The sequence below is a fragment of the Oncorhynchus gorbuscha genome, unplaced genomic scaffold (genome assembly GCF_021184085.1).
Source record: "Oncorhynchus gorbuscha isolate QuinsamMale2020 ecotype Even-year unplaced genomic scaffold, OgorEven_v1.0 Un_scaffold_2933, whole genome shotgun sequence".
Classification (NCBI taxonomy): domain Eukaryota; kingdom Metazoa; phylum Chordata; class Actinopteri; order Salmoniformes; family Salmonidae; genus Oncorhynchus; species Oncorhynchus gorbuscha.
The window spans coordinates 21,319-45,284 of record NW_025747317.1 but is presented as its reverse complement, the minus strand read 5'-3'; the positions used below and the strand labels follow the sequence as shown (position 1 = coordinate 45,284).

Here is a 23,966-nt window from a genome sequence, read left to right as displayed (position 1 = left end):
TTCTCTCTCTCTCTCTCTGTTTATAAAACACTACCCCCTCTCTCCTGCTACACCTGCTTTTCTCTCTTCTCTGTTTATAAAACACTACCCCTGTGTCCTGCTCCTCTCTCTCTCAACAGATTGTGAGTTTTCTCTCTCATCTCTGTTTATAAAACACTACCCCCTCTCTCCTGCTGCACTGCTTTTCTCTCTCTCTGTTTTATAAACACTACCCCTCCCGGCCAGACAGACCCATGGCCTTCCTCTCTCCTCTCTGTTTATAAAACACTGACCCCCTCTCTTGGGCTCACCTGCTTCTCTCTCCTCTCTGTTTATAAAAGACTACCCCCTCTCTCCTGCTACACCTGCTTTTCTCTCTGCTCTCTGTTTATAAAACACTACCCCCTCTCTCCTGCTACACCTGCTTTTCTCTCTCTCTGTTTATAAAACACTACCCCTCTCTCCTGCTACACCTGCTTTTCTCTCTCTCTCTGTTTATAAAACACTACCCCCTCTCTCCTGGCTTTTTCTCTCTCCCTCTCTCTCTGTTTATAAAAGCACTAAATACTGATCTCCTCTATACTGTCTCCTGTGCATATTTTCTCTGTGTTTTATCTCTGTCTGTGTCCCATTCAACAGGTTGTGAGTGTGATGGCATCGGGCAGTACGAGCAGTGAGGAGGAGAGGAGTCTGAGGGATTTAGCTTATTTTTGCAGAAACATAACATCCAACAGCTGTTGAAGGACTGCATTTTATTTACAGCTATGTACCTCCCGGCCAGACAGACCCATGGCCTTCTTCAGAGAGTACAATGATAGGCTGGAGAAGGTGAGTCTGGGTGGGCGGGGTCATGTGTGTGTGCATATTTCCGGTTAACAAAGACAAATCATCTCTAACCACTGGCTACCCCTGAAAAGTCCAAACCTATTCTGCTCTCATGGTATACAGTAATACAACTCTATTATATTCTACTCTCTGTGTTCCCACTAGAAGGGTATACAGTAATAGAGCTCTACTCTCTGTGTTCCCACTAGAAGCTACCCTGCCACCTAATACAGCTCTAACTCACTAGGTCCCTGCACTAGGAAGGCTATACAGTAATAGAGCTCTACTCCACTCTGTTCTCTACTAAGCAGGTAAATACTGATATATTCTATACTGTTCTACAACTACACTGCATTGGGAAAGGATTCCATCTCATTGTTACATTACAGCCTCATTCTAATATGGATTACATATCAATCTACACCACTTCCCTAATGACCAAAACAGGTCTTTACCATTTATTTATTTTTTGCAAATGTATAATAAACAGAAACCTTATTTTTATTTAACCTTTATTTAACCAGGCAAGTCAGTTGAACAAATTCTTATTTACAATGACTGCCTAGGAACCCTCAGCTCGGGGTTTGAACTTGCTAATCTTCTAACCACTAGGCTACCCTGCCACCTCTACTCTAACCACTAGGCTACCCTGCCACCTCTACACTCTAACCACTAGGCTACCCTGCCACCTCTACACTCTAACCACTAGGCTACCCTGCCGCCTCTACACTCTAACCACTAGGCTACCCTGCCACCTCTACACTCTAACCACTAGGCTACCCTGCCACCTCTACACTCTAACCACTAGGCTACCCTGCCACCTCTACACTCTAACCACTAGGCTACCCTGCAGCCCCATTTACATAAGTATTCAGACCCTTTACTATGAGACTTGAAATTGAGCTCCGGTGCATCCCGTTTCCATTGATCATCCTTGAGATGTTTCTACAACTTGATTGGAGTAAATGTAGTTAAATTTAAATTGATTGGACATGATTTAGAAAGGCGCACACCTGTCAATATAAAGTCCCACAGTGGACAGCGCATGTCAGAGCAAAAACCAAGTCATGAGGTTGAAGTAATTGTCCGTAGAGCTCCGAGACAGGATTGTGTCGAGGCACAAAAGGTACCAAAACATGTCTGCAGCATTGAAGGTCCCCAAGGACACAGTGGCCTCCATCATTATTAAATGGAAGAAGTTTGGAACCACCAAGACTCTTCCTAGAGATGGCCGCCTGGCCAAAAGGAGCAATCTGGGGGGAAGGGCCTTGGTCGGGGAGGTGACCTAGAACCCAATGATCACTCTGACAGAGCTCCAGAGTTCCTCTGTGGAGATGGTTGTCCTTCTAGAAGGTTCTCCCATCTCTGCAGCACTCTACCAATCAGGCCTTTATGGTAAAGTGGCCAGATGGAAGCCACTCCTCAGTGAAAGGCACATGACAGCCCGCTTGGAATTTGCCAAAAGGCACCTAAAGGACTTGAGAAACAAGATTCTCTGGTCTGATGAAACCAAGATTGAACTCTTTCGCCTGAATGCCAAGTGTCACGTCTGGAGGAAACCTTGTTTACTTTGTCTACATACTCATCTCATATGTATATACTGTACTCGATACCATCTACTGTATGCTGCTCTGTACCATCACTCATTCATATATCCTTATGTACATATTCTTTATCCCCTTACACTGTGTATAAGACAGTCGTTTTGGAATTGTTAGTTAGATTACTCGTTGGTTATCACTGCATTGTCGGAACTAGAAGCACAAGCATTTCGCTACACTCGCATTAACATCTGCTAACCATGTGTATGTGACAAATACAATTTTATTTGATACGGTGAAGCATGGTGGTGGCAGCATCATGCTGTGGGGATGTTTTTCGGCTGCAGTGACTGGGAGACTAGTCAGGATCGAGGGGAAAGCTGACCGGAGCAAAGTACAGAGATCCTTGATGAAAACCTGCTCCAGAGCGCTTAGGACCTCAGACTGAGGCAAAGGTTCACCTTCTAACAGGACAACGACCCTAAGCACATAGCTAAGACAACGCAGGAGTGTCTTCGGGACAAGTCTCTGAGTGTCCTTGAGTGGCCCAGTCAGAGCCAAGACTTGAACACGGTTTAACATCTCTGGAGAGACCTGAAGATGAGCTGTGCAGCGACACTTCCCATCCAACCTGACAGAGCTTGAGAGGATCTGCAGAGTCATGGAGTCTGAATACTTTCTGAATGCACTGTATCAGGGCTTTACACTGGCCTTTTTTTACAAGGAGCCTAAGTTGGAAAGATGTTGGTGCGCAAACACAAGGACATTTAGGAGCACACTGAACCATTTGGGAGGTAATAAGAGTTCTAGAATCCTTAATTGTGTGCAGGTGCTCCTAAATAAGGGAGGGAGAGATGCTGCTCTTGTTTTTCACAAATGTGGAGCTTTACGTCTGTAGCTTGTTGTTGGCCAATCAGAAGTCATCAAAGAGCCAATAGACTATGGTCATAGAGCCTCGCTCTGTGTGAGGCAAAAGATAGGAGATATTTACTCAACGGAAGACTGAATTAAAATGACAGAATTAGAAGTGAAAGGTGGGCTACAACGACCAGGAGCCAACAGGCAGGCTGCTACTTCATATTCTGAATGGAGTTGTTGTTGTTTGTAAATGTAGGATGAGAAAGGTCACGCAGCCTCAGTTAGCCTAGCTAGCTAAACTAGCTTCTCCCGGGTTTGACGCAGTCGACGGGGTACAATATAATCCTAGTCGATGATAAATTAACCAGCTATGGCAAACAATTGGTCTACTATAGCTCAGGTCAGCTTGGTTTTTATGCTGTCTCTCGTTCCTCCCACCCCCCGGCTAATAAAGAAGCATTTTAAAAAATTGATTTAACTGTTGCCTCCTTCAGTCTGATCGGACCGGCTCTGGATCCGACCAGGTCTATAGGGAGCGTGTCTAGTTGTTAGGGGGGGGTGAGAGCGGACCTCCTTATTATTCTCTATGTATATTGGGTCTGGGTGGGTAAAGCCCCAGGTTAATTATGGAACCGTGAAGATCTCTGTTCTATTCTCCTATAACTGACCCCCCCCCCCCCCACCAGGAGGAGGATAAGCAGATCCTACAGCAGCAGAAGATCTCTGTTCTATTCTCCTATAACTGACCCCCTCCCCTCACAAGGAGGAGGCTAAGCAGATCCTACAGCAGCAGAAGATCTGTTCTATTCTACTATAACTGACCCCCTCCCTCACCAGGAGGAGGCTAAGCAGATCCTATAACTGAACCCCCCTCCCTCACCAGGAGGAGGCTAAGCAGATCCTATAACTGAACCCCCCCCCTCCCTCACCAGGAGGAGGCTAAGCAGATCCTACAGCAGCAGAAGTCCAACTCTCGCTCCGACTCCCGTGAGGATGAGGTGTCTCCTCCCATGAATCCCGTGGTGAAGGGGCGGCGGCGGCGCGGTGCCATCAGCGCCGAGGTCTACACAGAGGAAGACGCCGCCTCCTACGTCAGAAAGGTCAGGGGGGGTCAGCCCTCAGCCAATCACGCATCGCTACAGGTGCACCTGACCCTACAGTTATTACTACCAACTTCTTCTAGGCTACTTCCTGATCATCCACCCTTTTCCACAAGTGTCACCTTGCACATTACCCATCATGCATTTAAAAGCATAGGATTGGGGGGGGGGGGGGGTAAAGCATGGGCTTTACCATGGTAAAGTCCAATGCAGATAAAGTGTAGGAGTGTACACTTCTGGAGAAGGGTGGAGAATCGGGCCTCGGCCACTACTTCAATCTGATCAATAATAACCTTAACGACTGAAGGCAGTTTGCTTTGTGATCAATGAATCCGTTCCTTTCTGCCTCCTGCAGGTTATTCCTAAAGACTACAAAACGATGGCCGCCCTGGCTAAAGCCATCGAGAAGAACGTGCTGTTTGCTCACCTGGACGACAACGAGAGAAGGTACGAACTGTGTTCGCGGGTTGTTGTGTGCTAAACCATTAGTGTTCTCCTGGTGCTGTGCAATGAAAGCAGTATGTGATGTTGATCCTGTCACCGTGTCGACCACCTCCCTCCGCTCTTCACAGCGACATCTTTGACGCCATGTTTTCTGTTACCTACATCACCGGGGAGACGGTCATTCAGCAAGGTACGACATTTGACCTTTTTTCACTTTGGCGTGAAGTCAATCTCCTGGTTGTCGTTCCAACATGATGACATGACCATCATTACTGCTGGGTCAGAGTGTGTCTCACAGCTGTTGTTTTCCACCAGGTGACGAGGGGAGACAACTTCTACGTCGTTGACCAGGGAGAGATGGATGTACGTCCCTGTTTTCTGTCTGTTATGTACAGTAGGGAAGACAGACTACCTGTCTATGGTCTATATAGTGGTACATCTGTTTGTTAAAAATACATTATATTTTAAGACAAAATACTGACAGAAGTTCATACTGTAGGGAAAGCTATTTCCATCTGTGAGGTTGTTGTTCTCTCTCCCTCCCTCTCACCTCTCTCCCTCCTCTCACAGGTGTATGTGAACAATGAGTGGGTGACCAATATTGGGGAGGGGGGGGCAGCTTTGGCGAGCTAGCCCTGATCTATGGGACCCCCAGGGCCGCCACGGTCCGAGCCAAGAGCAACGTCAAACTGTGGGGCATCGACAGGGACAGTTACAGGAGGATACTCATGGTGAGACTGACTGGTTGGCTGACTGGCTGGCTGACTGGCTGGTTGGCTAGCTGGCTGGCTGGCTGGCAGATTGAGTTAATTCAGCTCTATGTAGATATATGATAATTCTACAATGTTATGAGGTGTTATTTTCCCCCGGCAACAACATTATTGGGAGACATTGATTTTAACAAATCAGCTCCATATAGTTTACTGAGCCTCCACACGGTGTCAGTTCAGCATCTCTAACAATGGTAGCAATACCAGATGTCTGGGGCTAAAGCTGAACACAGTTAGTACACATTTGGCTGTTATTATGGGACTTAACATGCTCTCTCTGTGTGTCTCTGTGTGTCTCTGTGTGTCTCTGTGTGTCTCTTGCTCTCTCTGTGTCTCTCGCTCTTGCTCTCTGTCTCTCGCTCCCTCTGTCTTTCAGGGAAGCACTTTGAGAAAGCGTAAGATGTATGAGGAATTCCTCAGCAAGGTGTCCATTTTAGGTGAGGACCTACACATTCTACACATGACGACTCCGACCAACAAGCTGTTCAAACAGTTGGAGAACAGTCTAACAACATGCTACCTACCTATTTACCTACCTACCTATTTACCTACCTACCTATTTACCTACCTACCTTTTGCCTTCCTACCCTTCCTACCTATTTACCTATTTACCTATTTACCTTCCTACCTATTTACCTTCCTACCTTTTACCTTCCTACCTATTTACCTTCCTACCTATTTACCTTCCTACCTATTTACCTTCCTACCTATTTACCTTCCTACCTATTTACCTTCCTACCTATTTACCTACCTATTTACCTACCTTTTACCTTCCTACCTATTTACCTTCCTACCTATTTACCTACCTACCTACCTACCTATTTACCTTCCTACCTTTTACCTACCTATTTTTACCTTACCTTTTACCTTTCCTACCTATTTACCTTCCTACCTATTTACCTATTTACCTATTTACCTTCCTACCTATTTACCTATTTACCTATTTACCTTCCTACCTATTTACCTATTTACCTACCTACCTATTTACCTACCTACCTATTTACCTTCCTACCTATTTACCTATTTACCTATTTACCTACCTACCTTTTACCTACCTACCTATTTACCTTCCTACCTACCTTTTACCTTCCTACTACCTTCCTTCCTACCTATTTACCTTCCTACCTATTTACCTATTTCCCTGTTTACCTTCCTACCTATTTACCTTCCTACCTATTTACCTTCCTACCTATTTTTACCTACCTACCTATTTACCTATTTACCTACCTACCTATTTACCTACCTATTTACCTACCTATTTACCTACCTATTTACCTACCTGTTTACCTACCTACCTGTTTACCTACCTACCTATTTACCTACCTACCTATTTACCTACCTACCTATTTACCTACCTTCCTACCTGTTTACCTTCCTACCTGTTTACCTTCCTACCTATTTACCTTCCTACCTATTTACCTTCCTTCCTACCTATTTACCTACCTACCTATTTACCTACCTATTTACCTACCTACCTTTTACCTTCCTACCTATTTACCTACCTATTTACCTACCTATTTACCTACCTACCTACCTATTTACCTACCTATTTACCTACCTACCTATTTACCTTCCTACCTACCTACCTATTTACCTTCCTACCTATTTTCCTACCTATTTACCTACCTATTTACCTTCCTACCTATTTACCTACCTACCTATTTACCTACCTATTTACCTACCTATTTACCTACCTACCTATTTACCTTCCTACCTATTTACCTACCTATTTACCTACCTACCTACCTATTTACCTTCCTACCTATTTACCTTCCTACCTATTTACCTTCCTACCTATTTACCTACCTATTTACCTTCCTATTTACCTACCTACCTATTTACCTACCTACCTATTTACCTACCTACCTATTTAACTTCCTACCTATTTACCTTCCTACCTATTTACCTACCTATTTACCTATTTACCTTTTACCTACCTATTTACCTTCCTACCTATTTACCTTCCTACCTATTTACCTTCCTACCTGTTTACCTTCCTACCTATTTACCTACCTACCTATTTACCTACCTTTATTTACCTACCTACCTACCTATTTACCTTCCTACCTATTTACCTTCCTACCTATTTACCTTCCTACCTATTTACCTACCTACCTATTTACCTTCCTACCTATTTACCTTCCTACCTATTTACCTTCCTACCTATTTTCCTACCTACCCTTCCTACCTATTTACCTTCCTACCTATTTACCTTCCTACCTATTTACCTTCCTACCTATTTACCTTCCTACCTATTTACCTTCCTACCTATTTACCTTCCTACCTATTTACCTTCCCTATTTACCTTCCCACCTATTTACCTACCTACCTATTTACCTTCCTACCTATTTACCTACCCTACCTACCTATTTACCTTCCTACCTTCCTACCTATTTATTTACCTACCTACCTACCTATTTACCTATTTACCTTCCTACCTATTTACCTTCCTACCTATTTACCTACCTACCTATTTACCTACCTACCTACCTATTTACCTACCTACCTATTTACCTACCTTCCTACCTATTTACCTACCTTCCTACCTTTTACCTTCCTACCTATTTCCTACCTATTTACCTTCCTACCTATTTACCTTCCTATTTACCTTCCTACCTATTTACCTTCCTACCTATTTACCTTCCTACCTATTTACCTTCCTACCTTTTACCTACCTATTTACCTTCCTACCTATTTACCTACCTACCTATTTACCTACCTACCTTCCTACCTATTTACCTTCCTACCTATTTACCTTCCTACCTACCTATTTACCTTCCTACCTTCCTACCTATTTACCTTCCTACCTATTTACCTACCTACCTATTTACCTACCTACCTATTTACCTACCTACCTATTTACCTACCTATTTACCTACCTATTTACCTTCCTACCTATTTACCTATTTACCTTCCTACCTATTTACCTTCCTACCTATTTACCTTCCTACCTATTTACCTTCCTACCTATTTACCTTCCTACCTATTTACCTTCCTACCTATTTACCTTCTACCTATTTACCTTCCTACCTATTTACCTTCCTACCTATTTACCTTACCTATTTACCTACCTATTTACCTACCTTTACCTTCCTACCTATTTACCTATTTTACCTACCTATTTACCTATTTACCTATTTACCTACCTATTTACCTACCTACCTATTTACCTACCTACCTATTTACCTACCTACCTATTTGCCTTTCTACCTATTTACCTTCCTACCTATTTACCTTCCTACCTATTTACCTATTTACCTTCCTACCTATTTACCTATTTACCTTCCTACCTATTTACCTTCCTACCTATTTACCTACCTACCTATTTACCTACCTACCTATTTACCTACCTACCTATTTACCTACCTACCTATTTACCTACCTACCTATTTACCTACCTACCTATTTACCTACCTACCTATTTACCTTCCTACCTATTTACCTTCCTACCTATTTACCTTCCTACCTATTTACCTACCTACCTATTTACCTTCCTACCTATTTACCTACCTATTTACCTACCTACCTATTTACCTACCTACCTATTTACCTACCTATTTACCTACCTACCTTACCTACCTACCTACCTATTTACCTACCTACCTATTTACCTACCTTTACCTATTTACCTAACTACCTATTTACCTATTTACCTAACTACCTATTTACCTATTTACCTAACTACCTATTTACCTACCTACCTATTTACCTAACTACCTATTTACCTAACTACCTACCTACCTACCTATTTACCTACCTATTTACCTATTTACCTACCTACCTATTTACCTACCTATAGGTGGGTATGTATGGATTCGAGTTGCTACAAACAAACTCAGCCTGTGATCTTTCCTGTCATTCCCCCTCTGCTGTGGTGATGTGTGGCGCCTCCCTGTGGCCAGTGTGTGTATCAACATCTGCCAACTGCAAATTCCCTAGACAAGTGGGAGAGTCTGACTTTAGTATGTGGTCCTCTACAGAGTCTCTAGACAAGTGGGAGAGGCTGACTTTAGTATGTGGTCCTCTACCTAGTCTCTAGACAAGTGGGAGAGGCTGACTTTAGTATGTGGTCCTCTACAGAGTCTCTGAACAAGTGGGAGAGGCTGACTTTAGTATGTGGTCCTCTACAGAGTCTCTGGACAAGTGGGAGAGGCTGACTTTAGTATGTGGTCCTCTACAGAGTCTCTGGACAAGTGGGAGAGGCTGACGGTAGCTGATTCTCTGGAGAACGTTCAGTTTGAAGACGGACAGAAGATCGTGGTTCAGGGTGAACCTGGAGATGAGTTCTTCATCATCCTGGAGGTAGGATTATCTCTGCAATATGCTGGCTGTCTTTTGGGATTTGATTTAACCTATTATTTAACTAGGCAAGTCGGTTAAGAACAAATTCTTACTTACAATGATGGCCTACCCCGCCAAACCCAGACGACGCTGGGCCAATTGTGCCCTGCCCTATGGGACTCCCAACCACGGCCAGTTGTGATACAGCCTGGACTGGAACCAGGGTCTGTAGTGACTCCTCTAGAACTGAGATGCAGGGCCTTAGACCACTGTGATACAGCCTGGAATAGAACCAGGGACTGTAGTGACTCCTCTAGAACTGAGAACCAGGGACTGTAGTGACTCCTCTAGAACTGAGAACCAGGGACTGTAGTGACTCCTCTAGAACTGAGAACCAGGGACTGTAGTGACTCCTCTAGAACTGAGAACCAGGGACTGTAGTGACTCCTCTAGAACTGAGAACCAGGGACTGTAGTGACTCTAGAACTGAGATGCAGGGCCTTAGACCACTGCCGCCCCTCAGGGAGCCAGTTAGTTTCCTTGAGAATAGAGGTGTAGGTTTACTTTTCTCTTCCTGTATCGTTAGACCAGAGAAGAAGCACCTTGAATATCTGATGGGAAATATGTTACGCCGAACCTGTTCTGTAGTGTTTTATTTCCCGATGCTGTCTTTCAACTTGTACACTTTTGTTTGCTGTGTTAAGAGCTTGGGAGTTGTCTGTCTGTCTGTCTGTCTGTCTGTCTGTCTGTCTGTCTGTCTGTCTGTCTGTCTGTCTGTCTGTCTGTCTGTCTGTCTGTCTGTCTGTCTGTCTGTCTGTCTGTCTGTCTGTCTGTCTGTCTGTCTGTCTGTCTGTCTGTCTGTCTGTCTGTCTGTCTGTCTGTCTGTCTGTCTGTCTGTCTGTCTGTCTGTCTGTCTGTCTGTCTGTCTGTCTGTCTGTCTGTCTGTCTGTCTGTCTGTCTGTCTGTCTGTCTGTCTGTCTGTCTGTCTGTCTGTCTGTCTGTCTGTCTGTCTGTCTGTCTGTCTGTCTGTCTGTCTGTCTGTCTGTCTGTCTGTCTGTCTGTCTGTCTGTCTGTCTGTCTGTCTGTCTGTCTGTCTGTCTGTCTGTCTGTCTGTCTGTCTGTCTGTCTGTCTGTCTGTCTGTCTGTCTGTCTGTCTGTCTGTCTGTCTGTCTGTCTGTCTGTCTGTCTGTCTGTCTGTCTGTCTGTCTGTCTGTCTGTCTGTCTGTCTGTCTGTCTGTCTGTCTGTCTGTCTGTCTGTCTGTCTGTCTGTCTGTCTGTCTGTCTGTCTGTCTGTCTGTCTGTCTGTCTGTCTGTCTGTCTGTCTGTCTGTCTGTCTGTCTGTCTGTCTGTCTGTCTGTCTGTCTGTCTGTCTGTCTGTCTGTCTGTCTGTCTGTCTGTCTGTCTGTCTGTCTGTCTGTCTGTCTGTCTGTCTGTCTGTCTGTCTGTCTGTCTGTCTGTCTGTCTGTCTGTCTGTCTGTCTGTCTGTCTGTCTGTCTGTCTGTCTGTCTGTCTGTCTGTCTGTCTGTCTGTCTGTCTGTCTGTCTGTCTGTCTGTCTGTCTGTCTGTCTGTCTGTCTGTCTGTCTGTCTGTCTGTCTGTCTGTCTGTCTGTCTGTCTGTCTGTCTGTCTGTCTGTCTGTGTCTGTCTGTCTGTCTGTCTGTCTGTGTCTGTCTGTCTGTCTGTCTGTCTGTCTGTCTGTCTGTCTGTCTGTCTGTCTGTCTGTCTGTTTGTCTCTATGTCTGTCTGTCTGTCTGTCTCTCTGTCTGTCTGTCTGTCTGTCTCAGGGTTCAGGCATCAACTGTGGTGTCTCCATCTTTTCACCTCAACTGTCAGAGAATGTGTTGTGCCCTTTCACCCTCACAGGTCATTCTGGGGTTATCTGCTTTTTGTGTCTGGAGTTTTCCTCTTCCTGTGTCTGTGAGGGTTCTGCTGTCTGTCTGTCTGTCCCAGATCAGTGAGGTGGGCAGACTGGGGCCCTCCCTGTTTTGATCTCTGGACTGTCTGGACCTCAGTAGTGGAGATCTGCTCGTCTGTCCCAGATCAGTGATCTCCGATGCCCGGTCCCTGATCAGTGTCTCCTCCGATAGCCCGGTCCCAGATCAGTGTCTCTCCGATAGCCCGGTCCCAGATCAGGTGTCTCCTCCGATAGCCTGGTCCCAGATCAGGAGTCTCCTCCGATAGCCCGGTCCCAGATCAGGAGTCTCCTCCGATAGCCTGGTCCCAGATCAGGAGTCTCCTCCTGATGCCCGGTCCCAGATCAGGAGTCTCCTCCGATAGCCCGGTCCCAGATCAGGAGTCTCCTCCGATAGCCCTGATTGTAAAGGTGTGGAGCTGGGTGTGTGGGGGTCTGGAGCTGGGTGTGTGGGGGTGGAGCTGGGTGTGTGGGGGTGGAGCTGGGTGTGTGGGGGTGGAGCTGGGTGTGTGGGGGTGGAGCTGGGTGTGTGGGGGTGGAGCTGGGTGTGTGGGGGTGGAGCTGGGTGTGTGGGGGTGGAGGTGGGTGGTGGAGCTGGGTGTGTGGGGGTGGAGCTGGGTGTGTGGGGGTGGAGCTGGGTGTGTGGGGGTGGAGCTGGGTGTGGGCTGGTCTGTGTGGGGGTGGAGCTGGGTGTGGAGCTGGTGGGTGGGGGGTGGAGCTGGGTGTGTGGGGGTGGAGCTGGGTGTGTGGGGGTGGAGCTGGGTGTGTGGGGGTGGAGCTGGGGGTGGAGCTGGGGGTGGAGCTGGGGTGTGGGGGTGGGTTGATCATTGTTCCTTTTCTTCCTCTCTTCTGTTCCAGTGTTGTTGTTTCTAATCGTTGTCCTCTTCTCCGTCTGTCCCAGGTGAGATCGCCCTGTTGATGAACCGTCCCCGTGCTGCGACCGTGGTCTCCCGCGGCCCTCTGAAGTGTGTGAAGCTGGACCGCCCGCGGTTCGAACGCGTTCTGGGGCCCTGCTCAGACATCCTGAAGAGGAACATTCAGCAGTACAACAGCTTCGTCTCTCTCTCCGTCTGAGTCCCTCCGTTTCTCTCACTCTCTCTCCGTCCCTCCATTATTCTATCGCCCCAACCTGCCCTCCTTCGCCCCCACCCCCGGCTCCTCCCTCCTTCCTTTGCCCCCCCCCGGCCCCTCCTTCCTTTGCCCCCTCCGGCCCTCCCTCCTTCCTTTGCCCCCCTCCGGCTCCTCCCTCCTTCCTTTGCCCCCCCCGGCTCCTCCCTCCTTTGGACTAGAGACACCATGAGTCTGTCCTGGTTAGGATCCACAAGACCTTGTAATGTCTGGACTAGAGACACCATGAGTCTGTCCTAGTTAGGATCCACAAGACCTTGTAATGTCTGGACTAGAGACACCATGAGTCTGTCCTAGTTAGGATCCACAAGACCTTGTAATGTCTGGACTAGAGACACCATGAGTCTGTCCTAGTTAGGATCCACAAGACCTTGTAATGTCTGGACTAGAGACACCATGAGTCTGTCCTGGTTAGGATCCACAAGACCTTGTAATGTCTGGACTAGAGACACTGAGTCTGGACTAGAGACACTTAGGATCCAGAAGACCTTCTGTAATGTCTGGACTAGAGACACCATGAGTCTGTCTGGTTAGGATCACTGTCTGGACCTTGAGAACTGTCTGGACTAGAGACACCATGAGGTTGCTCACAATGGACCATGATGTCATGATGTCACAAAGAAATGTTCCTTTGTGACTTGTAAGGAAGAGAGAAGGATTGAATTGGAACCAGCAAATGTGTCATGACATTAAGGATATTGTGTCGTGACATTAAGGATATTGTGTCGTGACATTAAGGATATTGTGTCGTGACATTAAGGATATTGTGTCGTGACATTAAGGATATTGTGTCGTGACATTAAGGATGTCTGGATATTGTGTCGTGACATTAAGGATATTGTGTCGTGACATTAAGGATATTGTGTCGTGACATTAAGGATATTGTGTCGTGACATTAAGGATATTGTGTCGTGACATTAAGGATATTGTGTCGTGACATTAAGGATATTGTGTCGTGACATTAAGGATATTGTGTCGTGACATTAAGGATATTGTGTCGTGACATTAAGGATATTGTGTCGTGACATTAAGGATATTGTGTCGTGACATTAAGGATATTGTGTCGTGACATTAAGGATATTGTGTCGTGACATTAAGGATATTGTGTCGTGACATTAAGGATATTGTGTCGTGACATTAAGGATATTGTGTCGTGACATTAAGGATATTGTGTCGTGACATTAAGGATATTGTGTCGGATGACATTCCTAATGTCTGGGATAAGTGTAAAGTGACTTGGGAAAGTGGCAGGAGATAATCTTCAGAGAAATGTTGTTTTGAATAGATCTCCACCAAAGGCTGATCGGTGTTCTTATACTTCTTATAGTTGTTTTCTGGAATGTTCTTTGAGGGTACTAAGAAGCTGTGGTTTTTACACCATGATGTTGAGGGAGGGTGTCCCAGGTCCAGGGGTGTGGCTGCTCTCTCCCATTGGCTGTGGTTTTACACCATGAGGTTGATGTTGAGGAGGGTGTCCCAGGTCCAGGGGTGTGGCTGCTCTCTCCCTATTGGCTGTGGTTTTTACACCATGAGGTTGAGGGAGGGTGTCCCAGGTCCAGGGGTGTGGCTGCTCTCTCCCTATTGGCTGTGGTTTTTACACCATGAGGTTGATTTGAGGGAGGGTGTCCCAGGTCCAGGGGTGTGGCTGCTCTCTCCCTATTGGCTGTGGTTTTTACACCATGATGTTGAGGGAGGGTGTCCCAGGTCCAGGGGTGTGGCTGCTCTCTCCCTATTGGCTGTGGTTTTACACCATGATGTTGAGGGAGGGTGTCCCAGGTCCAGGGGTGTGGCTGCTCTCTCCCTATTGGCTGTGGTTTTTACACCATGATGTTGAGGGAGGGTGTCCCAGGTCCAGGGGTGTGGCTGCTCTCTCCCTATTGGCTGTGGTTTTTACACCATGAGGTTGATGTTGAGGGAGGGTGTCCCAGGTCCAGGGGTGTGGCTGCTCTCTCCCTATTGGCTGTGGTTTTTACACCATGATGTTGAGGAGGGTGTCCCAGGTCCAGGGGTGTGGCTGCTCTCTCCTATTGGCTGTGGTTTTTACACCATGATGATGTTGAGGAGGGTGTCCCAGGTCCAGGGGTGTGGCTGCTCTCTCCCTATTGGCTGTGGTTTTTACACCATGATGTTGAGGGAGGGTGTCCCAGGTCCCATCTGGTTTCCCCTCTCCCCCCCCCAGGTCTTGGGATAGATCTTATATAATTGTGTCTAGGTTAAAATGCTCCGTTCAGAAAAGGGGAACTTTTATTCTACTCTGCCTTTTACTGGTCACAGAAAGCAGATCTGGACTGAACATCCAGTTCCTCTGGACGGGGGGAATCAAAGGGATATTCAGTATTTCACCTTGTGCTTCATGTGCCATTTAGCTTCTAAATAAGAGGTTTTCATAACAGGTGATGGTTGTGAGGAAAGCATGTTATACAACCCTTAATTCAACCTCTCTAGTTGAATGAAGAATGTGGACCATTCTGATTCAACCCTGGTGGGTTTAATAGTGTTTCATCCTGGGATGGTACATGTCCAGTGTTACACATGGCTTCCCACCACTATCTTTTCTAATGTTTTTGACATCTGGAGGTCTGTTTCTGAGAGCTCTGTTTTCCATCTGTCTCTCTCTTCTCTCTCTTTCCCATCTGTTCCCCTCTTTCTCTCTCTTTCTCTGTCTCCTCTGTCTGTCTCTGTCTGTCTCTGTTCCCTCTGTCTGTCTCTGCCTCTCTTCTGCCTCTCTCTGCCTTTCCCTCTCTCTGCCTCTCTCTGCCCTCTCTCTCACCCAGGTCATTGGGATAGATCTTATACGTCTCATTGTGTCTAGGTTAAAATGCTCTGTTCTGAAAAGGGAACTTTTATTCTCTCTGCCTGTTTACTGGTCACTGCCAGATCTGGACTGAACATCCAGTTCCTCTGGACTCTGCCTGTCTCAGTCTTAAGCCTGATCTTCAGTATTTCACCTTGTGCTTCATGTGTCCATTTAGCTTCTAAATAAGCCTTTTTCTAACAGGTCTTGCCTGTCATGTTATTCAACTGCCTGTCTTCAACCTCTCTAGTTGAATGAATAATGTGGACTCGTTCTGATATCAACCCTGGTGGGTTTAATAGTGTTTCATCCTGTGGATGGTCATGTCCAGTGTTACACTGGCTTCCTCTCTGCACTCACTATCTTTTTCTAATGTGTTTGACTGCCTCTCTCTCTGAGTCTCTCTCTGTGTTCTCTCTCTGTCTCTGTCTCTGTCTGTCTCTGTCTGTCTCTGTCTGTCTCTGTCTGTCTCTGTCTGTCTCTGTCTGTCTCTGTCTGTCTCTGTCTCTCTCTGTCTCTCTCTGTCTCTCTCTGTCTCTCTCTGTCTCTCTCTGTCTCTCTCTGTCTCTCTCTGTCTCTGTGCCTGTCTCTGTCTGTCTCTCTGCCTGTCTCTCTCTCTCTCTCTGCCTCTCTCTCTCTCTGTCTCTCTCTGCCTCTCTCTCTCTCTGTGTCTCTGTCTCTCTCTGCCTCTCTCTCTCTGTCTCTAATGTGTTTGACATGGGGAGGTCTGTTTCTGAGAGCGGCTGTTATTCATTGAACTGTTAGTTACAAGACTGAACCCTCATTATAAACTTATCTTTGAGAAGTGCCTGGTTGAGTTCCATCGACACTCTCTTAGAATTCACAATTAGAACCTAAAGCATTCCGGTTCCACACCGTCATGGAGTCTCAAGTGTTTTCAATGTTTGGGGTCTAACATTTATCTAACCATTTTTAAGTTTGAACCATTCCTGTTGTGTTTTGGTAAACCCATGTTTGTTCTAATCCTTAAATACAGTATATTGTTGTCAACTGGACATTTGCCATTTTTTTATAATTTTGATGACTATTTTGTAATGTACTATATAGTATACGGTTAGCGTAAGACTCCCTCCCTCCCTGTTACAAATGGAGCCCTATTCTGTGGTGTCTGTGTTCCAAATGGAGCCCTATTCTGTGGTGGGTGTGTTCCAAATGGAGCCCTATTCTGTGGTGTGTGTGTTCCAAATGGAGCCCTATTCAGTGGTGTGTGTGTTCCAACTGGAGCCCTATTCAGTGGTGTGTGTGTTCCAAATGGAGCCCTATTCCCTTTATAGTGCACTACCTTTGACTAGGTAGTGCACTATATAGGCAATAGGGGTGCCATTTTGGAGGCATGCAGGGTTTTATTTCCACCGTGGTGTGTCGTCCTGGATAAAGCGTCTCCAGCTGAACTAGGATCAGGCTGGAATGGACACGGCCCTGCTACATCTCATAGTTGATCCATTTCTGGGGTTTTTACATTTTTACTGTTCAACTGTCCTTGGTGTCTTGTGTGAAATAAATTAGACTTTTTTTATTTGTCAGGCTGTGTGCGTGTCTGAAATGTCACTCTGTTTCATATACATTTACATTACTATATATATATATACGTATATACATATGTGTATATATATATAAGCCCCATAGTCTCTGGTCAAAAGTAGTACACTATATAGGGTGTCTCTGGTCAAAAGTAGTGCACTATATAGGGTGTCATTGGTCTCTGGTCAAAAGTAGTGCACTATATAGGGTGTCATTGGTCTCTGGTCAAAAGTAGTGCACTATATAGGGTGTCATTGGTCTCTGGTCAAAAGTAGTGCACTATATAGGGTGTCATTGGTCTCTGGTCAAAATAGTGCACTTTATAGGGAATAGGGTGCCTTTTCAGACACACAGTGTATCTAGTTGATGCCCTGCACCCAATGTTGAAATAATGTTAGTAGATTGTTTTCATGGGGGGAATCTAGAATTCTAACAGTTGGAGGACTTGGGGGGAATCTAGAACTCTAGCAGTTGGAGGACTTGGGGGGAATCTAGAACTCTAGCAGTGGGAGGACTTGGGGGAATCTAGAACTCTAGCAGTGGGAGGACTTGGGGGAATCTAGAACTCTAGCAGTGGGAGGACTTGGGGGAAACTAGAACTCTGGCAGTGGCAGGACTTGGGGGAATCTAGAACTCTAGCAGTGGGAGGACTTGGGGGAATCTAGAACTCTGGCAGTGGCAGGACTTGGGGGAATCTAGAACTCTAGCAGTGGGAGGACTTGGGGGGAATCTAGAACTCTAGCAGTGGGAGGACTTGGGGGAATCTAGAACTCTAGCAGTGGGAGGACTTGGGGGAATCTAGAACTCTGGCAGTGGCAGGACTTGGGGGAATCTAGAACTCTAGCAGTGGGAGGACTTGGGGGAATCTAGAACTCTGGCAGTGGCAGGACTTGGGGGAATCTAGAACTCTAGCAGTTGGAGGACTTGGGGGAATCTAGAACTCTAGCAGTGGGAGGACTTGGGGGAATCTAGAACTCTGGCAGTGGCAGGACTTGGGGGAATCTAGAACTCTAGCAGTGGGAGGACTTGGGGAATCTAGAACTCTAGCAGTGGAGGACTTGGGGAATCTAGAACTCTAGCAGTGGGAGGACTTGGGGGAATCTAGAACTCTAGCAGTGGGAGGACTTGGGGGAATCTAGAACTCTAGCAGTGGGAGGACTTGGGGGAATCCAGAACTCTAGCAGTGGGAGGACTTGGGGGAATCCAGAACTCTAGCAGTGGGAGGACTTGGGGGAATCTAGAACTCTAGCAGTGGGAGGACTTGGGGAATCTAGAACTCTAGCAGTTGGAGGACTTGGGGGAAATCTAGAACTCTAGCAGTTGGAGGACTTGGGGGAATCTAGAACTCTAGCAGTTGGAGGACTTGGGGGAATCTAGAACTCTAGCAGTTGGAGGACTTGGGGAATCTAGAACTCTAGCAGTTGGAGGACTTGGGGGAATCTAGAACTCTAGCAGTGGGAGGACTTGGGGAATCTAGAACTCTAGCAGTGGGAGGACTTGGGGGAATCTAGAACTCTAGCAGTTGGAGGACTTGGGGGAATCTAGAACTCTAGCAGTGGGAGGACTTGGGGGAATCTAGAACTCTGGCAGTGGCAGGACTTGGGGGAATCTAGAACTCTAGCAGTGGGAGGACTTGGGGGAATCTAGAACTCTAGCAGTTGGAGGACTTGGGGGAATCTAGAACTCTAGCAGTGGCAGGACTTGGGGGAATCTAGAACTCTAGCAGTGGGAGGACTTGGGGGAATCTAGAACTCTAGCAGTGGGAGGACTTGGGGAATCTAGAACTCTAGCAGTGGGAGGACTTGGGGGAATCCAGAACTCTAGCAGTGGGAGGACTTGGGGGAATCCAGAACTCTAGCAGTTGGAGGACTTGGGGAATCTAGAACTCTAGCAGTTGGACTTGGGGGAAATCTAGAACTCTAGCAGTTGGAGGACTTGGGGGAATCTAGAACTCTAGCAGTTGGAGGACTTGGGGGAATCTAGAACTCTAGCAGTTGGAGGACTTGGGGGAATCTAGAACTCTAGCAGTGGGAGGACTTGGGGAATCTAGAACTCTAGCAGTGGGAGGACTTGGGGGAATCTAGAACTCTGGCAGTGGCAGGACTTGGGGGAATCTAGAACTCTAGCAGTGGGAGGACTTGGGGGAATCTAGAACTCTGGCAGTGGCAGGACTTGGGGGAATCTAGAACTCTAGCAGTTGGAGGACTTGGGGGACTCTAGAACTCTAGCAGTGGGAGGACTTGGGGGAATCTAGAACTCTGGCAGTGGCAGGACTTGGGGGAATCTAGAACTCTAGCAGTGGGAGGACTTGGGGGAATCTAGAACTCTAGCAGTTGGAGGACTTGGGGGAATCTAGAACTCTAGCAGTTGGAGGACTTGGGGGAATCTAGAACTCTAGCAGTGGCAGGACTTGGGGGAATCTAGAACTCTAGCAGTGGCAGGACTTGGGGAATCTAGAACTCTAGCAGTGGGAGGACTTGGGGGAATCTAGAACTCTAGCAGTGGGAGGACTTGGGGAATCTAGAACTCTAGCAGTGGGAGGACTTGGGGGAATCTAGAACTCTAGCAGTTGGAGGACTTGGGGAATCTAGAACTCTAGCAGTGGGAGGACTTGGGGGAATCTAGAACTCTAGCAGTTGGAGGACTTGGGGAATCTAGAACTCTAGCAGTGGGAGGACTTGGGGGAATCTAGAACTCTAGCAGTGGCAGGACTTGGGGGAATCTAGAACTCTAGCAGTGGGAGGACTTGGGGGAATCTAGAACTCTAGCAGTGGGAGGACTTGGGGGAATCTAGAACTCTAGCAGTGGGAGGACTTGGGGAATCTAGAACTCTAGCAGTTGGAGGACTTGGGGGAATCTAGAACTCTAGCAGTGGGAGGACTTGGGGGAATCTAGAACTCTAGCAGTTGGAGGACTTGGGGAATCTAGAACTCTAGCAGTGGGAGGACTTGGGGGAATCTAGAACTCTAGCAGTTGGAGGACTTGGGGGAATCTAGAACTCTAGCAGTGGGAGGACTTGGGGGAATCTAGAACTCTGGCAGTGGCAGGACTTGGGGGAATCTAGAACTCTAGCAGTGGGAGGACTTGGGGAATCTAGAACTCTAGCAGTGGGAGGACTTGGGGGAATCTAGAACTCTGGCAGTGGCAGGACTTGGGGGAATCTAGAACTCTAGCAGTGGGAGGACTTGGGGGAATATAGAACTCTGGCAGTGGCAGGACTTGGGGGAATCTAGAACTCTGGCAGTGGCAGGACTTGGGGGAATCTAGAACTCTAGCAGTGGGAGGACTTGGGGGAATCTAGAACTCTGGCAGTGGCAGGACTTGGGGGAATCTAGAACTCTAGCAGTGGGAGGACTTGGGGGAATCTAGAACTCTAGCAGTGGGAGGACTTGGGGGAATCTAGAACTCTAGCAGTTGGAGGACTTGGGGGAATCTAGAACTCTAGCAGTGGCAGGACTTGGGGGAATCTAGAACTCTAGCAGTGGGAGGACTTGGGGGAATCTAGAACTCTAGCAGTGGGAGGACTTGGGGGAATCTAGAACTCTAGCAGTGGGAGGACTTGGGGAATCTAGAACTCTAGCAGTGGGAGGACTTGGGGGAATCTAGAACTCTAGCAGTTGGAGGACTTGGGGGAATCTAGAACTCTAGCAGTTGGAGGACTTGGGGGAATCTAGAACTCTAGCAGTGGCAGGACTTGGGGGAATCTAGAACTCTAGCAGTGGGAGGACTTGGGGGAATCTAGAACTCTAGCAGTGGGAGGACTTGGGGGAATCTAGAACTCTAGCAGTGGGAGGACTTGGGGGAATCTAGAACTCTAGCAGTTGGAGGACTTGGGGGAATCTAGAACTCTAGCAGTGGGAGGACTTGGGGGAATCTAGAACTCTAGCAGTTGGAGGACTTGGGGGAATCTAGAACTCTAGCAGTGGGAGGACTTGGGGGAATCTAGAATGGGTGGCTGTTGTCATCGCTTTCTCACATACTGATTTGACGTGTTATGTTCCAATCAGTCAAACACCTTTCTATCCCTTTTATATTAGTGGTTTGTGTCTCATTCCATGTTTTTAATTTATTTGTAGATCATTCAGTCTAACAACCAGGGTTGTGAAATTCAGCTTATTTTCCTGGTTGGAGTTCTGGGGAAACTTGGGAAAGTTACTGTCATTCTGAAATCTTACTAACTACAGTGTTCTGTCTATAGATGAACGGTCAGTAAGGTGTTTCTGACACACTGACTAACAACAATCACCATTCTAGCTTTACCGGGTCGGTGTGCGACACAGCCACTGTGTGTAAGTACAGTAACTGTAAGGCGCAGTATGTACGAGAACCCAAACCGTCAGACGTTGACTGTAGTTTTGCCTTCGGTCATGTGATCGCAGCTTATAGAACAGAGGTCCACGGCTCAGGTTTTCATTTGTCCCCTGTGGCTCTAAGTTGATTAAGTAATATCATTGATTGGATAGAGACACACACACCTGGTGGCCCAGGTCAAAATGAGTGTTATTTAAAGTTAGACTCTGTGAAATGATGTTGCCACGAGCAACACCGCAGATACTAAGATGAGCGAGATGCAACACTTCTCTCTCACAGTCACACACAGTATCTGAACACATGTTCACTTCAGAGTGATGTTGCTTCTAGCTTGGTGGCCATGATTTGTTTGTAGAAACAGAATGGAAACCGTACGTGTGTGAGTGTAGAGGCGTGAGGGACAGGAGCTTGCCATTGATTGGTCAGGAGGAGAAAATGTACTGTAGTTTGTGTCAATGAAATTTGAGATGGAAAAAAACACCAAAACGGGACAAGTTGAGCCTCGTGCTTCAATGCTCTTAGTTGTGTAAATTGACCCACTGTGCTGTTTACTGTCTACATCTCTGCCACATCACTGAGGCCACCTTTAAACGGTTAGTAAGGAAAGCAGCATGCAGATGGCCCCCGGGACTGCAGGTGGGCCCCCGGGACCGGAGGTGGGCCCCCGGGACCGCAGGTGGGCCCCCGGGACCGCAGGTGGGCCCCCGGGACCGCAGGTGGGCCCCCGGGACCGCAGGTGGGCAGACCTGCTTTAGAGTCATAACCTGTGTCCCAAATCAACCCCTAGCCCCTATTCCTACATCCTACCCTTTTGGGGCACTAGTGCAGAACTGAGAGGATTGGATGGGTATCAGCAATATAATAATTTATTAAACTCTTATAGTGCTATTCATTATTACATAAAGAATCTCAAAAGTGTTTTAAAAGCAACACACAACAACAACAAAAAAGACTAGAAATTTAGAAAACAACATCGTTCATGAGAGGGTCGGGAAGTTCACGGGTTGAGGGGTCATCGGAGGGAGGCTGTCCGAGGGGAAAGGTGGATGGGTTGAGGGGTCATCGGAGGGAGGCTGTCCGAGGGGAAAGGTAGACGGGTTGAGGGGTCATCGGAGGGTGGCTGTCCGAGGGGAAAGGTGGATGGGCTGTCCGAGGGGAAAGGTGGAGGTGGAAAGGTGGGGGCTGTCCGAGGGGAAAGGTGGATGGGCTGTCCGAGGGGAAAGGTGGATGGGCTGTCCGAGGGGAAAGGTGGATGGGCTGTCCGAGGGGAAAGGTGGATGGGCTGTCCGAGGGGAAAGGTGGATGGGCTGTCCGAGGGGAAAGGCGTGGATGGGCTGTCCGAGGGGAAAGGCGTGGATGGGCTGTCCGAGGGGAAAGGTGGATGGGCTGTCCGAGGGGAAAGGTGGATGGGCTGTCCGAGGGGAAAGGCGTGGATGGGCTGTCCGAAGGGAAAGGCATGGATGGGTTGAGGGGTCATCGGAGGGGAAAGGCGTGGATGGGTTGAGGGGTCATCGGAGGGGAAAGGCGTGGATGGGTTCAGGGGTCATCGGAGGGAGGCTGTCCGAGGGGAAAGGCGTGGATGGGTTGAGGGGTCATCGGAGGGAGGCTGTCCGAGGGGAAAGGCGTGGATGGGTTGAGGGGTCATCGGAGGGAGGCTGTCCGAGGGGAAAGGCGTGGATGGGTTGAGGGGTCATCGGAGGGAGGCTGTCGGAGGGAAAAGGCGTGGATGGGTTGAGGGGTCATCGGAGGGAGGCTGTCGGAGGGGAAAGGCGTGGATGGGTTGAGGGGTCATCGGAGGGAGGCTGTCCGAGGGGAAAGGCGTGGATGGGTTGAGGGGTCATCGGAGGGAGGCTGTCCGAGGGGAAAGGCGTGGATGGGTTGAGGGGTCATCGGAGGGAGGCTGTCCGAGGGGAAAGGCGTGGATGGGTTGAGGGGTCATCGGAGGGAGGCTGTCCGAGGGGAAAGGCGTGGATGGGTTGAGGGGTCATCGGAGGGAGGCTGTCCGAGGGGAAAGGCGTGGATGGGTTGAGGGGTCATCGGAGGGAGGCTGTCGGAGGGGAAAGGCGTGGATGGGTTGAGGGGTCATCGGAGGGAGGCTGTCCGAGGGGAAAGGCGTGGATGGGTTCAGGGGTCATCGGAGGGAGGGAGGCTGTCGGAGGGGAAAGGCCTGGATGGTCTCTGGAGCAAGTCCAGCGGCAGACGGTGTCATCGAGGTGGAGCAAAACTCCACCTATCAGAGGGCACGGTGGAGCTGTTATCATATGGCTAGTACCTATCCAATCCTTTCCTATCTAGAGTAGGGAATAGGGGTCAAGGTTTTTGGTTTAGGATTCTGTTTAGTGCTCCCAATTCTTCGGCTTCGTCCCAATTCTCTTCCTTGCTCACATAGTGTGTCCACTTGGCTAGCACACTCCCTGTCGTAGATTTAAAAGCATGGGATTGGTATAAGCATTGGCTGGGGGGGGGGGGTTTCCAGCATTGC

The 23,966-nt window shown here is 47.8% G+C and overlaps 1 pseudogene; it reads left to right on the top strand.

The window, feature by feature from the left end:
- Positions 1-630: 630 nt before the first annotated feature.
- LOC124027076 lies at positions 631-12,889 on the top strand (annotated as a pseudogene).
- The last annotated feature ends 11,077 nt before the right edge of the window (positions 12,890-23,966 follow it).